The sequence below is a fragment of the Canis lupus genome, chromosome 1 (assembly GCF_048164855.1).
Source record: "Canis lupus baileyi chromosome 1, mCanLup2.hap1, whole genome shotgun sequence".
In the NCBI taxonomy this organism is placed as follows: Eukaryota; Metazoa; Chordata; class Mammalia; order Carnivora; family Canidae; genus Canis; species Canis lupus.
The window spans coordinates 56,670,900-56,686,171 of NC_132838.1; the positions used below are offsets into that span (position 1 = coordinate 56,670,900).

At 54.5% G+C, this 15,272-nt stretch overlaps 1 long non-coding RNA gene across 2 annotated transcripts in view; it reads left to right on the top strand.

Moving 5' to 3' along the window:
* Positions 1–13,115, top strand: part of LOC140635892 (uncharacterized) — a 55,692-nt gene extending 42,577 nt beyond the window's left edge. For both annotated transcript variants that reach the window (XR_012033226.1, XR_012033233.1), the window contains exon 4: positions 10,577–13,115. This is a non-coding gene — a long non-coding RNA (uncharacterized lncRNA). The remainder of the gene's footprint in view (positions 1–10,576) is intronic.
* The last annotated feature ends 2,157 nt before the right edge of the window (positions 13,116–15,272 follow it).

Here is a 15,272-nt window from a genome sequence, read left to right on the forward strand (position 1 = left end):
GTGGGACACGGAGGTGGCTGGAGGCGGGGCCCGGCTGTCCTGGGGCCCGATGTGTGGGTCTGGGGGCTTGCGTCCGTCCCTCAGTGGCAGGCAGTTCTGGAACCCTCCCCCCAGGCGGGTGACAGCTCGAGCCCCTCTCTCAGAGCGGCTGAAAGTCCACGGGCGGCAGACACACGGCACCTGACAGGTAACAAAGCCCCATTCACCCCTCGCGCTCACTTTTATGGCCAGTGTGCGGTTTCCTGGAGGATGCAGCTACTTTGATGTGAATGTTTGCTCCTCCCGAGCAGACGCCGTTGATCTTGAGCAACGGTCTGGGGCTGTGCAGCGGAGGCGGCGCTTCCCACAGCCTTTTATTGCTTTACAGGTGCCCGCAGCGGGGTAAGCCGGCGCGCAGGCGGTTATTGATAAGATTTAATACCTGTCGAGCGCCAGGCGCTTCCTCCCCAGCAGGAGCAGGCGGGGCTGTGGCCCAGGTGGGCGCGGAGCTGGAGGGAGAGCCCGGCCCCACCTGCTCCCGGTTACCCGGCACCTGTGCTGACTTGTTCCACGTGGAGCACTCATCTTTCCAGCAACGCGACGTTCTATTCACCCAGAAAGACCAGTATCCGGAGCTCCCCCTTTCATCGGAAAACTGACAGCATCAAAAGAAGAGAACTTTTTTTTCCCTTTTTAATTTAGGAACGTGGATGAAGGTGCCCTTCAAGGGAAATGACTGGGGTTGTGGCTTCATTCAGCCATCGTGGCTCAGCCCGAGAGCTCTGGAGAAGGGGGTGGACGCAGCTCGTGTGATCCTGCCCGCTTCTCCACGGAGACCTGCGCCTGCGCCATGTGCGGGGGACGCTCTGAGGTCCCTCTGTCCTTGGCGGCTCTCGTTGGCTCTTCCTCTGCCCTCGAGACTCAAAGTCTGTCCCCACTTGTTGGCTCTTCCTTTGCCCTCGAGACTCAGAGTCTGTCCCCACTCTGGGCTCTTCCTGTTGGCGAGGAGGACAGGGGACTGGTTGGCCAACCAAGCACCTCTCCTTCCTTTGGTAATATACTCTGAGTGAATGTAACACATGCTAAGCATGAAGGTAACAGAAATTTGATGCTTCTCAACCATCTTTGACAGTGAATTGGGAGAATGTTTTTAGGTGAGAAGTGGTTTCAGTGGTTCTTTCTCACATATTTGTTCAAGTCCAGAACTCCTTCTGTGGCTTTTCCAGGTGGTAATGTGGGGGGTGGGGGTCCCCAGTGGGGAAGGACTGAGCCACTCATGCCTGAGTCATGGGACACCAACACTGGCCATGGTGGAAGCCCAGGGGTAGAGCCGGGAAGGTCCACCTGCTCTGGGCCTGTATTCCCCCATTGTGGATTGGGGGGCGCCAGATATGGCTGTGTGGGAGCATGACACGGAGGGTGATGGGTCTTGGCTCATCCTGTGGACGGCTCCCTCCAGGGGCTCCAGCCCCAGGACACACCGCACTCTGTTTCCAGATGAACCTCCATGGCCTCTTCCCCAGAAGCTGCTCAGCCTGAGCGGAAGGGATAAAGCAACCCGTGGCTTGAACCCATGCCCGAAGCGGGACCGGAACCAAACACAGGCCTTGAGAGCCTTGAGAGCAGGGTGCGCTCCAGATCAGTGGAATTCGAGAGAAACCCGACTCCTTCCCACCGACTGCCTGGTCCTTCCAGCTGCTTGAGCTGCCCTGCATCCCACTTCCTGTGGCCTCTGGGATGGGGCTCAGGTCCAGCACAGCTGGGCAGACATGTGATGACCAGGGTGTGGCAGGCAGAGCCAGGGGACAGAGCCACCAAGGGGGGCTCCAGACCCCGCAATGCCCACAGGGCGTGCACTTCTCCTTCTCCTTTCAGAGGCTGCAGTGCAGAGGGATTTTGTGAAAGGGGATCCCTCTGGAGTCTGCCGTCTGCTGGAGCTAACCCATGTCCCCGGCTCCTCCATGATGGAGAACCTCCTCCCTCACTCTTGCTCAGGGGACTTAGGGCACATCTCTCCTCAGGTCAGGTGTGAGAACAGAAATCTGGGTGTGCCCCCTCCTCTGTCCTCTGTACGGCCCACCAAATGCACACCCTGCAGGCGGCTGCTGAGAGGCTGGAACTGCTGCTCGGAGCTCCAGGGTGCCAGGGTGGAGATTTTCAAGCTGTGTCCCTCTGAACTCCTGCATTTCCCTAAGTGTCTCAGGGTAGGGCCCTTGGGAGAGGTCTGGCCATGCCCCCACCAGGCCAGCTCGCCCCAACAAGATCTCTCTGCTCCTGTCTGGTTTGTTATTGGGGTTTCAAAGAATAATGCTTGCACAAGACACTCTGGTGCCAGGACCCTGTGAGCCATTGGGTGAAGGGCTCTTGCATCCTCGGAAAGCCTGTTGCTCATTCACAGAAGCACGGGGCTGGCAGGAACCCCGGACTGGCCCTTCGCCAGCCAAGCAAAACCACCAGCTTCCTTGGGAGAATGGACAGGGCCTCAGACCCTCCCCTGGCCCAGGCTATGGGTCCGAGCCACCGTCCCACACAGGTCGCTGGGCTAGGTGAGGGGGCTCAGGTGTGGGGTCAAACCAGGTAGATTGGAATTTTGGTGCTGTTGCTTTGTAGTTTCAGAACTTGGACAGTCACCTGATCTCTGGAAGGTTCTATTTCCTTATCTGCAAACTGAGCATAATAGCGGGTCCTTCACAGAATTCTGTGGATTAGAGAGAGAGCTTCCCTAAACACCTCGCAGGTGCTGGGGGTGATAAGGGTTATGCCTGCCAGCTGTCACAGCCCCTGAGGCCCCTCTCAGGAACCTTCTCCATCTCCTAAAGCAAAGAACCCCCAGGAGCCCCCTGTGCCTACCCCCGGCTCCTGCTCCCTCTCCTGGGTCATGGATCCTGCAGTGTGAGGCCAGAGGCACAGGGGTCTGGGTGACAGGAGTCTACAGCCTCTACATTCCACACTGAGCCATGTCCGGGGAGCATCCATCAGGGTGGGAAGGTTGATGGTAGCATGGCCACCATGGCTGTTACTTCACGTCCATGCAAGAGCTTGAATGTGGAGAGGTGATAGAGGAGCCAGGGTGGATCCTCCAGACGGACGGTTTGCCTCCATCCTCAGGGTAAGAATGAGGATTCTTACTGGGAAATGTCCTCTGGGTAGTTAGTGATAAGATTCGAAGGTGAATCCAGTTTTGTGTCTTAAAAGCCAGGCTAACCACGTGTCATCGTGTGCTGACTTTTAAAATTGTCAAGGAGGAGCTGTCTCTGGGTGGCGTGACCCAGACGGGGCCCGGGGGTGCACTCACCTGCCTCACCCAGCCCTCAAGTGTGACTGGTTCTCTCTGCCATGTGGCCTCACTCAGCACAGTGATCCAGTGTGAACACCTGTGGCCCTGAATTTGGGAGCCACGTGGAATGGAAGGTTTGACATCACGTCCCGACTCTTGGCCCATTTGGCTCCCTAAGCAGGTCAGTGTGATCAAAGAGGCTGAAACAAGTGGGTTTCCCGTCTTTTAAAAATCCTCTTCTCCATATGTCTATTTGTAAGCATCTTACATTTATCAGGTAACGGTGTCCGTACACTGATGATTTAGGATATCTAAGCTAATGTATTTTTTTTTCTAGGGCCTCATAAAATCTGATGTTTATAATCTCTCTGTAGTTACAATTTAAAAATGAAAGGCTGGTGCCACCAAGGTGGCCCTGGCACATGTGCACATCGTTAAATGCATTTTTGTAAAATCAAGGCATCTCTTAGGGTTTTTTGTTGTTGTTGGTTTTATGTTTTCATACCACAAGATGCTAAGTAATCTGTTGAATTTAGTCAAGTACCCATTTAATCCCCCAAGAAAACTCTCAAAGGGCTGTCGTAAAACAGCATGCACATGTGATTGAATTAGGAATGAAGAGCGCTCCCCCCACCCCATCTTTCCCTTGGGAGTGAGGACAGTGGACAGTCCCTGGCGCCGTTTCCAGAAGACACAGCAACACCCTGCTACTGTCATGCGGGGAGCTTTTCCTCCATGGCTCCTGGCTCCTGGGTGGCCGGGAAGCCCCATGTTCCACCACGGATGGAGGCAGACAAGTCAAGGTCCCTCGGAACACGGGGGATCACTCTACTGCTTGTCCTCAGTATTTGCTGTTCATCCTGCCAAACTTCAGCTGCAAATTTAAGAGTTAAAAATCAGGAAGTCCTTAAATATGACATTTGTCCCCTTTGCAAGGCCTTCGTATGCCCTGGAATCCCACTATTGAGACACTTTGGTGCCCGCCCCGGGCTGCTTGTGGCGAGACGCTCTTTCTGACATTTCTCATTTCCACGTCACGTTGGGCCGAGCTCAGCAAAGCCTCGTCCACATGCTCTGCTTATGCAGCAGAACCTGTGTCTGCATGACTTTCACCCCCAAGAGTGCCTCTCCCAGCCTGGCAGCTCCAAAATGTCACATTGGAGGACAGGGTCCCTGAAGCATGTGGGGCCCACGCCCTGCAGGCCAGGCTATGGGCTTGCATTCTGTGGATGGAGGAGCGAGCCTTCTCTGCCCAGCTGTCCAGTCTGATGAGCACATCTTTCAGACTTTCTCTTGTCCTGGAAGTAACACCTACTCATGTTCACCTGGCCAGGGTTGCCAAATCCCATCAGGACTTCGGGAGTTGAGCCACCTCTGCGGGGTCGTTTTGCTTCATTGGTGACCCTTAGCCATCTGTGGACCCAAGGGCAAAGACGAGGGCACCTGCTGGTGCCCCCCCCCAACCAGGGCCGTGAGAACTTGTCATGTGTGTCCTCTTAGATAAATTTGCTTCCCGGTTGCTTTCCCTCTGCCTGGCAGACCAGCACCAGAACCAGAGCCAACCACCCAGGGGAGGACCCGTGTTCTGTGACAGGTCTTCCGGCCATTGTCTCCATCCTCCAGGATGTGGGATTTGCTCAGACAGCCCTGGAGTACAAGTGGGTCTCTCAGAGGAAGCTGCCCCAGCTCCAGACTCGCCCCAGGCAATGTGAGCATGTGTGCGGGAAGTCCTCCTCGTGGGGGGTGGGCTGTGGGCTGTAGCTTGTTCAGCAGCACCCCTAACCTGTCCACCCTCTAGTGCCAGAACCATCCCTCCCAGATGCCCAGCCCCTGCACTGCCCCTGGGGGCAGAACTGACCCCGGCTGGGAGCCCTGTCCAAGCCGACCATGGCAAGCCAAGTCTCCTTTCAGAGACCTTTCTGAACATGCCAGTGACCCGTGTCAGGCAATGACATATGAAGAAAGTTTGCTGGAGAGGGTCTGAGAAAGATTTTTTGCTCTTAGAAAACATATATGGGGAGATTTTCCCTCTGTCCCTTGAATTTTGTCTAATTTGGTGCAGTGTCATGCTGACCTGACAGACACGGAAATGGGGCAAATCCAGGTAAATCAAGGCAGGCACAGTCTTCAGCAACCTGGGCCCCTCCTGCCTGTGGACTTCCTATTACATAGGGCGTATGACTCTCTGGCCTCTGCTGGAACAGATTAGCACAAACTTGAGGGCTTGAATAGCACAAATGTTTCCTTACAGTCCTGGAGGTCAGTGGTCTGAGACCCGGGTCCTGGGTTATAGGGAGGGCATGTGGGTGGGTCCTTCTGGAGGCTACAGGAGATTGTCTGTGCCCTTCCTGCCTTTGGAAGTGCTTGGCCCTTTCTCCCTCTTCAAAGCGCATCCCTTCATCCTGCACTGGGTGACCAACTCTCCCTCTGCCTCCGTCTTGTAAGGACCCCGATGTCACAGTGAGGGCCTGCAGGGCAGCCCAGGATAAGGTCCCCAGCTCAGGGTCCTTAACCCTCTCATGGCTACAAAGTCCCTTCTGCCACACAGGGTAGCATATTCACAGGTTTCAGGGATCAGGGTGTGGACACCTTGGGTGGTCAGGATTCTCTCTGCCCCCCCGGTTTGAGTTACTGCCTCAGTGTTCATGTTGAGGGGATGCACAGCTGAAAACGTCTTGTTGACACCCACATACACTGAGATTCCAGCACAGCCTTCACAGCCATTGTCACCAAGTGGGCTGCTGAGGCTTGCCAAAGACTGGCCTTCTTCCTGCTGGTGCCTCCAGCCAAGTTTGAGCATCTGTATTTAATTTTAATTTAAAAAATTTTAATTTGTATTTTTATTTGAGTGTAGTTGACATGCAGTATTACATTAGTTGCAGGTGTACAGTGGTGATGTGAAAAGCCTGGGCTAGTTATGCTGTGCTCACCACAAGTGTAGCTCCCATCTGTCACCACAGGATGCTATATTCCCTGGACTGTGCCTTTCATCCTTGTGACCTATCCACACCATAACTGGAAGCCAGTATGTCCCACTGCCCCCCTTCCCTGCCCGCAACCATCTGTTTGTTCTTTGGATTTATGGGTCTGTTTCTGCTTTCTGTTTAGTCCATTCATTTATTTTACTGCAGCATTATTCACAACAGCCAAGATATGGAAGCAGCCCAAGTGTCCACTGACAGACAAATGAATAAGGGAGCTATAGTGTGCACGCGTGCTTGTGCGTACACACACACACACACACACACACAGAGGGATATTATTTAACCATAAAAAAGATTGAGATCCTACCATCTGTGACAACATGGGTCGAACTAGAGGGTATCATGCTAAGTGGATTAAGCCAGATTGAGGATTCTTATTAGAAAATTACTCACCTTCAAGGTTTAGACTGGGGGTACTTAGCATGATAGTGAGTGATATTCATCGGAAGGAAATTAAAGAATCAAATAAAGCAGCCACAAATCACTTGCTGTGGTCACATGGGCACCAGACATCCTTCTAGAAACAGGCAGGCTACTGAGCAGGAAGTGAGCTCATGAATAATATTGCTAGTAAGTGCCCCCAACTGTTTCCTCCTGGCACGCAGCCTGATGACTACCAAGGGTATTTATGTGACCTTCACACACATAAATATGTCATGCCTCCACAGGACGGTGATGGGTCTTTAACTTTGTGTTGTTATTTTAAATTTGGAGCTGTACCAAAAATGACATCTGATGCAAGGCTGAGTGGAGGTCCCACTGTGAAATAGATGAGTACATGGGGCTCCCAAACTTCTCTGCCCATTTGGGTCCCAACATTATGGGCTGCATCACTTGCTCTGTGATGTTACTAATTTCCAACACTTTGTTAGGTAACAGCTCCAAGTATTACTGTAGATGTATGGAGACCTGACTCCAAGCCAGGGGCCTGTGTGAGGGCCTGGCCATAGCGGGCCTTTGAGCTCTCCATGGGAACTTTGCTGCCCGATTATTTTTGATGCTGTTCTTCTCTCCTCCCAGAAGTGTGACCAGTTCTGTCCATCCTTAGGGTAGCCCCTGCTCTTAAAGCCTCTCAATAGTTCCCTTGCCACCCGTAGGAAGGTTTTTTTCAGCACAACATGGGGCTGTCAATGGTCGACCAGCACTCTGGTACTCGGGGTGGTTCCCAGGTGGTGCCCTGAGCACCACGCCTTCCCCTTCATGGCAATGATATCTGACTGTGCTTCAGTCTCGGGGAAAGTCTCACCTCCTTCTGCATGCATTGTGAGCCCCGCCAGTATCACTCATCACGTCCCTCCATGGATAGTGTGTTCCATGATGAGTACACTGGCTTTTCTCCTTTGCAGCCCCAGGGCCGGTGTCTGGCTCCCAGGAAGCATGTGGTGAAGGTAGATTGAATAAATGGGTAAGTGAGAGGAGACAGTCCCACTGCAATCTCCTCCATGGGGTTTTCCTCCTGTCCTAGTCCAGCACTGCTCCCCCAGATGTGTCCACTTCCTCTTGTAAGATTTTAGAACACTTCACTTGTTCCTCACCTTCTACTGGTCAGGCAGCACTTTCCAGGGCATGTATTCTTGTGCACCATGGCCCCCCGTAAGCTCCTTGAAGGAGAAATATGTCTTAGGTGTCTCATAACCCCTGGACCCAGAGGAGTTCTTGGCCACAGTAAACATTGGGTGGTTGGTTCTAGAACAGACAGGGAAGGAATGAATGCAAGAGTGAGTGAGTGGGTGCTTTGATTTGAGGCTAAGTAAAGTTTACTTGATGCTTAGCCGGCATTCTCCGTGTGTGTGTGCACATGGGCACATATGTGCATACACACATATGGATGCTGCTAGCGCTTGGAACAAAATTCGTTAACGCACTGAATATGAAGGGAGAGAAATCTGGCATTCTGATAGAATGGTGTGGCTTTGTGTCCTAAGTTCTTGGCTAACGGGGACATGGCGGGTAGGAGATGGGCTTGCGTGGCTCACCACCTGTAGTTTGGGTCCCATACTTCTCTGCCTCCAAGAATGAATCTGCAGACTGGGCTCGGGATTACTTTACCCTCAAAGCCATGTGTAAAGGTCAAAGTCTGCCACCCTGTCAAGTGGATGTACAATGGTAAAATGGGGGACAACTTTCTAGAAGGAAGTTCACCTGAGGTCCATGAACTCACCTGTGTGGGAATGCCTCTATCACATAGACCATCACAGCCCCTATGTCATGTGCTGCTTGCTGGCAGCTATGGGAGGCCCCTCTGGAGGTGCGGCAGTTCCAGACTAGCCTGACCCTTCCTCGGATGTGCCCTGTGGGGACTCTCTCAGGCCCAGGCATGCAGAAACAGGGCACTGAGCACTGGTGGGAGGGAGGTCTTAGGAGAGAGGCCACAATCCACATAGAGTGGGCACCCACTGGATACCAGGAACCGTGTTGTGTACCCTACATTCATTATCCTGCTGAATTTAATAATTTAGAGCTGTGAGTAGGTGTTACTGACCCTGTTTTACAAATGAAGAGAGACTCTTTGTAGTGCATAAGTCACTTGTTTGATACCACAAACCAGTGAGCCCTGTGGCCAAGTTCAAGGCCAGGTCTGCCCCAGCCCGGACCTCCCTCTTTCCCAGCTTGTGGTGTGCTGTCTGGGACCAATATTCATCTGAGTGGACCTGGACCCTCTGAAAAGACCAGAGTAGCCTACCCTTAAACAGTGCATTGCTCAGTATCCATCCCTCCTGCCCCCCTGCCATCAACCTATGATGATAGCCGTCACCAGGCAGTCAGGTAGGGCGACCATCCCTTGAGGAGGTCAGTGTGTTGGAGGATAGAGGGTCTCTCAGCCCTTAGCACCTGAGCCAAGCTCTCCAGGAAAGGCACCTGGTGAGTTTCTCTGGGAGTGAACCAAATATTTGCCTCTAAGGACAAGAAGTAACCCAGCAGGTGGAGTTTGGATGCTGAAATGTTGGCATCAGTGGGACATCTAGGTGACTTTCACATAACAGCACAGAATGGTACAAATACCAAACCTGTGACCAACTGAAACAATGGCAATCGTTCCTGGCAACATGCACACATTCTAATAATGGCAAGGGTGGTTCCCCTGGGGAACTGGTGGGCAATGCCCCTCAAGTCCAGTCAGCAAGTCCAGTGGTCCAGGAAGAAGGCTGTGGGAAGGCCAGGCCACAGGATGAGACTGCTGTGAGTGTGCAAGTGGCGACCCCTCTTAGGGGATGGGATGGCCACTCTCAGGACCACCGTGGTCCTCTTGTCAGGAGCTCTCGGCCCAGGGCCCCTTGGAGGGCCTGGACACTGACTCGGCCCCTTCACCATCTGGGGATTTCCTGGTCCTGAACCTCACCTTGAAGAAGAGGCAACCTCAAAGGACAAGCAGTGATGGAGGACCCAACACTGGGGACCCTCGCAGCACACCCTGTGGTGGCCACGGTCCCGGGCTCGAGGGAGAGGACACATCTCTCTCTCGCCTGCGATGTTGCCTTCACTCCCACACCACAAAACCCCAACCCTCACCCTGCAGCGGGTGTCAGCTCCACGAACTTGAGCGTTTTCAATAAAAGTTCACCTTCTTCTTCCTCCTGAGTGGGTGTTACCTGAGAAGACGCCTCTACGAGGAGGTGGCGGGGGCGCAGGGCGTGAGATACGGGGCGTGGGACGCGGGGTGTGGGACATGGGGCACACTCCCCACATGCTTCTGTCAGACCTGAGCTTTCTGTCTGTCAGGGTGGAGAAAACATGCTTTTCCAAGTCTAAACCACTTGAAAATCACGGGTTCTGAGTTACAACAACAACAATTCTGTCCCGTTCAGATTTGGGAGACATGTTCGCCGGGCATGTACTACATTCTCTCCGCGTGGTCAGAGCGTCGCCGGGCAGGACGGCCTCCCGAGGGTCCCCCAGGGCTCCGGTGGGGTGGCTGCGTCGCTTTAAGGACGCGGGGCCAGCCCCGGGCACCCGCAGGAACCCCCACCCGCCGCCAGCCAGCGTGGATGAACAATGAGTGAATCAGAAATGCATGGCTTATATTTCCCTTAAAATAAATATATGCTAAAAAATTAGAGGGAAATGCGGTTGGCCAAATACATCTGGGGTTTTAATCAAACCGAAGTTATGTGAAAAACATGCAAAATGCTCGAGGAGCAGAGGCCGCAGAGGAGCCACGGACGGTCTGCATCGGCGCGGGTGCCCCAGTGCGCGGGGGCGGCCGGGCTCGGGCCTGGGCTGCCCCCTCCTTGCGGCCTCCGCCCTGAAGCGGCGAGACAAGTTTATAATTCTAAATCGGAAATAAACATACCCATAATAAAAGTGGCTGTTTTGTTTTCCGATTTTCCCTCTTCAGAGAGGCCCCGAACAATCCTTCTGCAACCTCATGGAGATCGCAGGCGCACCTAACGACGAGAGGAGGAGGACCAAGCTCGTGGCCGCCCAGGACCCCACGTGGACCTGGGAGTGACCCCGTACCCAGTGCCATAGGTGACCCCGTACCCAGTGCTGTAGGTGACCCCTGTACCCAGTGCCGTAGGTGGACTGGCCTCAGAATGGTGGCCTCCAAGGGATGGCCAGCTTGGGGAACATTTTGGGGCTCACACCGAATTTGCCCTCGGACGCACAGCAGATCTGTGGGGAAATCCGGGGCCCGTGGCCACCCCTCGCTCTGCGGGCAGGGCTAGGGGACAGCACCCCGGCGGTTCTCGCCAGCAAACCCACCAGACCCAGTTTGCATCTCCTCCGGTCACTGCGGAGGCCCGATTGTTTGTAGCCCTGGCACAGCCCCAGGGAAAGCCAGACAAAGTCTCTTGATTCAGGTTCGGAGAGATAAGAATCCTTCTTATGGGAAAATCATTTCAACCCTCCCTCCCAGCAAGCAGGAAACAGCTCTGACTGCAGCCTGGACCCGAGAAGTGGGTGGAGGGCCCCCCCACCCTCCGAGGCCCGGCCGAGGCAGGAGGTGGGTGTGCCGGGCCAGGTGTGCCAGGCCAGGTGTGCGGCGCGTCGGGCACCGCCCTCGTGCCAGTTCTCCCACCCCGCTGGAAACCCTGGGGCAGAGGGCCCCAGGCCCGGAACTGGGAACTCACACACTCACGAGCAGAAGGCCATGGTTCTGCGGGCGATGCCGGGTTCGCACACGTGTGCAGGGGTGGGGGCCAGGCACACGTGTCCCGCGGAGGCGGCCCTCTCGAAACCAGGGCAATTCTTAGTTTCAGGTTCTCAAAGACCCCAAACCTGGCTGGGGCTCGTGGGGCTGCCTGCCAACACTTGGTCCCACTTGGCTGGCAGATCCCTGCCCCTCGCTCCGGCATCCTCCGAGGCTGGCCCGCCATGCACAAGCCCGTTAGGGAGCCTCCGCCCCAGCTTGGCAGCACTGCTGGGAAGGCTGGCGGGCCTGGGAGCGCACCTGGGCTGATTTATGGCCCGATTGGGAGCCATGGTCTCCCTCTCTGTTTAGGGAGGGTGAGGCCAGGAGAAAAGACGGGTTTGATTTAAAACCAGGTGAGCTTCCTGCATTTCTTTGATTCCCAGAATCCAAAAGCAGTTCCTTGGATCCAAACATGTAATGAAGCCAAACCAAGAGAAAAGGGGGTGCAGAGACAGACCCTGTGCAGGCCTCAGCCCTGCGGAGGATCGTTGCTCCTAACGGAGCCCCCTCTGCCTGGTGTTGCAGGCCTCGCAGAGCAGCTCAGCCTCGTGCATTTCCTGGTCTAGTTGCGACTTGTCCTATATACTTTGCAAACGACACACCTGCAGGCATATCCTGGCCTCCCGCTGACTGTAACGCTGCTCACATCTGGAGTCAGGGCCGGTGTGAGCTGTGCTGAGGCCTCGGCTGTGTCGCTCCCCCGATAACCCCTGTCCCCCCATGCCCTCCCGGCTCCACCACCAGCGCATCCTGGGGAGGTTCCTGGATACCACATTGTGAATTTAAATGTGGGTTTACATGTGTGTTACGTAACAGTGACCCGGTCCCCGAGCTTGTCTTCATTAATTCACAAGCCACTGGCGAGTGCCCACGGCGTGACAGGGGTCCTGCTGCCAGCTGTTGATGGGAGAAGGGGAAGGACACCTCCCTGCCCTCCCAGAGCTGCAGGGGCAGGAGGTGTGCAGGCGAAGGTCAAGCACCTTCCCTCATCTATTCTCCGTGGCCTTGGGCCGTGGGCAGCTGGGGCCACCAGAGGGCTGATGGGCACCGAGGGTTCCTGGAGGAGGTGGCTTCCTGGTGTTAGTGTGGCCGGGCGGCTGCCCCCCCAGAGGCTTGCAGGACCTATGTTCGCACCCCCAGGACCCCTCAAAGCCCCGAGGTCCCTGGGGAGAGCGTCTGGGAGGCCGGCCTCCTGCACCACTGTGAGGGACAGTCCTCCATGCTCTGTTGCATGTGTTTACATTTCTGGGTGAGATTTCTTTTGAAGAAAGGAATCTGCATCTGAGGCTAAAAAAATGTCTGGAAACCCTTACTTTAGTTTCAGATGGCTGCTGTATACTTACCGTGCTAAAATAGGCTCCGTGTGCCCCATTGTGTCTCAGCGGCACATACATCAAGTGACCGCTGGGCACCCTGACAGCTGCTGGCCTCAGAGGAGCTGGTGTTCACGCAGCGGCCACCAGGCCTGACCACCCAGGGCCCGCGGGACGGCTCAGGGTGGCCTCAGGGATCCTGCCCAGGAAGTGACTTCTGAGTTGAGCAACTCAACCTCGAAGGCCAATATCAATCTAAGATGTTATAGATGGAACATGCTGGAACCACGTCCAGGGATCAGTAAAAACCTGGCACATCAGATTAACCTACTTTTTAAAAAACACCCATCATGTTCAACCTCTGCTGGAACCACAAATCAAAAACAGGTTTGGTCCTTGCCCTTGAAATAAAATAGATTAAAATATTATTCTGTTCTTCCAAGTATTTTAATCTCCTATCCTAGGTGCATCTGAAAAGTAAGTTATTGCCAGCGCTTATTACACGGTGGTGTTCCTCCTGGGGAGGCCCCTCCCTGCTGCATGCTTCCGGGGGGCTGTCCTGCAGCAGCGGAGTCTGCGGCCCAGCTGGAGACAGGCCCCAGGACGACCGGGGCCGGGTGGTGGTATGTAAGTCCCCATCCACTCCCACTGTGTGGGGTAGCTCGCAGGGCACCTTCTGTCCTGCTCCTGGAGACCCCAGAACCACATCCCTCCTGCCTTCCGCTTCTGTGCACCCCGCACCCCTGAGAGGGTTTCCCGGCACCAACTCCCAAGTTCACTGCTTCCCCCCAAACCCTCATTTCTGGGTCTGCTCCTGGCAAACTAAGCAAAGACATGTAGGCTTACAAAACCGAGTGGGCAAGGAGCCATCTGTTGCATGCACGGGCGAACAAAATGTGGGGACAAAGCCCAGCCTCTGCCCGTGCATCCCGGCTGCACACCTCACTGTGTGTATCGTCACCAGGCCTGTTTACGGGGCTGAAGATGCTGTGTCCCACTTCCCAGTAGGTTTCAGAGCAGCGTGGAGTCACAGGGCGTGTCCAGCTGAATGGTGCAGGGCAGTGGGCCCCTGGGGCTCTTGATCCGACACTTCTCAGTGGAATAAACTGCCGGCCGCAGTCAACAGCTCAGGGATTTGTGTCTGCAGCCCCCACACCTGACCCAGAGGAGCTCATGCTCCTGGCAGCCTTCATCCCTTGTGTCTGGAGGAGACTCCTGAGCGCTCACAGGGTTGGCTAGAGGACCCAACTCTCTGTGCTGTCCTGCCCACAAAATCCTCCTGGATGAGGTCTGAGCTGACACCCCTGGATGCAGAAGCCAACCAGGGACCACTCCCCTCCTGGCCCCTCCAGGCTCCCTCACTGTGGAAGACCATCCTAGCCTCCCTTCGACAACTGGTCTCGTGCCTGACGACAGAAGCAATGAGTGTTTCTGCAAGAAAAGGAGAAGTTAACACAGGGCAGGACGGAGGGAGGAAGGAGAGAAGGAAAAAAGAAAGGAGGGGGGCAGAGAGGCCCTTTTGTGATTCTGACACCTGAGACTCGCAGTTCATTCCATTTGCTACCACACGCACGCACACACATACACACATGCGGGTAAACATGCATGCACATGCATGCACACCCACGGACGCAAACACACATGGATACCAACAGGTGCTAAGACACACCCATGCACACCCACGAGTGCAAACATGCACACATGGGCATAAACATGTGTATACACACATATGCACACCCATGGGTGCTAATGCACACGGGCACAAACATGCACACATATATGTGCACATCCATACACACACGGGTGTTAACCTATACATGCACGTGCACAGGGACACAAACACATATGCCTGAACATGCACAAACACGCACACAGATGTGCACACCCACATGCACTAATACACATGCATGCACACTGGCACAAATACACAGACATGCGCACAACCGTGCACACCCACGGGCACTAACATGCACACACAGGTGCAAACATGCACACACCCACATGCACTAACACACATGCGTGCACACGGGCACAAACACCCGCATGCACATGTGCACATGCACACATGCACACACACATACACACATGTGCAGGTGCAGCTAGAGAGGCACCACACACACACCTCAAGGTCAAATAGCCTGAACTGAAGGTTCGGACTCAAGTGCACTTTATGGCTCCGCGGCTGCTCTGAAGATGGGGCGAAGTTGATAATAAGAACCCAAAGCGTCTCGAGATCAGAAGTGTAAGGAGAACACACAGGGTTGCACAGGGCCTGTGCTTACAGTGGGGTGGATGTGTATGTTGTGTAAACACACCTAACTAAACAACATGGAGAACACGTTTAAGATTTTTTATCACTGTATTTTGAAAGTTTTTCTGCCCTGCTCGTGCGGGGATCTATTTAGCCAATCCCCTATTGTTAGGGCAGCTTCTAAATTTTCTCTTGTTAGTGAATCTCTGAGTTTCTGTGAAAGTCCTCCTAGTGAACCACTGTGCATTCTCTGGCAGCTCCTCAGGCTCATTCACAACTTTATTATGTGGTGGCTGTGTGGTGCGGCCCAAGGATGCGGATTTTAGACGCACAT